Here is a 1,812-nt window from a genome sequence, read left to right as displayed (position 1 = left end):
CACTTGTCATAAGATCATCAAAAGTTTAAACATTTGAAGACAAAAATTGTCTTCATAAACATGTCAAGTGTACCAAAAATAATCTAAATATTCCTTTTGTTTTAACCATATTCTAAGACTACTACTTGTCCTTATCATAAATTGATTTCACAAATTTTAGTTTCATATAATCATCTAAACTCTTCCAAAAACGATATTGGAATGGTTTGTCACTAAAGTACTTACCCATTCGAATGATTTCCATGACACCAAGTCCAAGTCGTTTCAACTCATTGCTTAAGCCATTCATTTCCGTTGTAGAATCCGAGATAACTGAAACAAACCTTTTCATTTGATTGGTTGCTTCATGGATGCCATTCTTGATTTCCTCCAATAGCTTGGATATCTCGTTTGTCCTTTTTCTTTTTCTACTTGTTCTTTCTCCTTCATTTGGAATGAAAGAATGAGAAGTTGTATTGAAAGGACTTGGAATGAGAGAAACATTAACTTCGGTCGAAAAATCATCATCATTTTCCATGCTCATATTTTCAAAAACATTTCTATTAACTCGCAACTCATTTATATAGCTTACGTCACTTTCTCGAGTAATATGTTGTATTTTTGTTGATCTAATTTGACGTCTAGTGAAAGTCCTTTGACCCAAAGTTTCTCTTTTACTATTTATGTTCTCCAATTCAATTAACCAAATTGTAAGGGAAAACAAAAACATGAGCATTTGAATGTAAACATTCAATATGCTCACGACTGCAACCAAGTGATTCCGGTCCATCACTACAAAATTCACAAAACAAAGTAACAAACAATAGTCAAAATTCACAATAGCATAATATATTCAAAGGATGATGAAAACATAAAACATAAAAACACAATAGAATGAAATCAGAAAAACAAACACTAGACGTTTACCTGGTAAGAGTCATTGTCCTCACTTACCGGGTAAGACTCTTACCGGGTAATATTTTTGGTTTTTATTATATTCATCCGGTAAGGTAATATAACTTGGTAAGCGCTTACCTAATTAAGCATTTGGTAAACGGCCTCTAAATAATACCCATAAAATAGACATAAACCACTAAAACAGATTGGACCTTAGCATTTACATAACCAAGTAATCAAAATTAACATGGAATTTATAAAATTCATAAGATACTCAAAGTTGACATAATAGTTTGAATCCTTAATTTGAAGCAATTAAAAACAATTGATTCAGACCAGCCATATATTCATTGGCGTGATGCGCTTCATGGAAGCTTCCTTTGAAGTCCATTTTATGGATATCTCATGTATGCATGATTTAGAAACCGTTTCACCATATTTTCATTACTCTAGTTAATCCTAGGTGTGGTTGTGAAGATTTATCAACCTTTTGCATACTCATGACATACTTGAAGACACATATCATGGCATTCTTAACAAACATTTGTATCATATATAATAGCAAATTAGCAACATGTTCGACATGAATGTACAATAGTAGAATGTAAAAAATAGCATGGTGTATTTTTCTTCAATCGGTGGCTTTCTCTTTGTTAAGATAGCAACATACAAACCCAACATAAAAGACCTTTTTAGTTCGGATGGAATGCACATTTTTTTCATCAATAATGGCTCCACTTCCTGAATCCTTTTTATTTATCAGTCGTGGTTCCATTTCCAGTAAACCTTTTTTTTATGCTAATCATGGTTTTATTTCCAGAAATCCTATTTTTGTATATCCATAGTGGTTCCGGTTCCAAAAATCCTACTTTTAAATCAACAGTGTACCTCCAGAAATCCTATCTTTGTATATTGTTTAAGGTGGATTCATAAAGC

Source organism: Cynara cardunculus, unplaced genomic scaffold (genome assembly GCF_001531365.2).
Source record: "Cynara cardunculus var. scolymus isolate 2C unplaced genomic scaffold, CcrdV1 Un_Scaffold_6595, whole genome shotgun sequence".
Taxonomy (NCBI): Eukaryota; Viridiplantae; Streptophyta; class Magnoliopsida; order Asterales; family Asteraceae; genus Cynara; species Cynara cardunculus.
Note: the sequence above shows the minus strand (reverse complement) of the source record.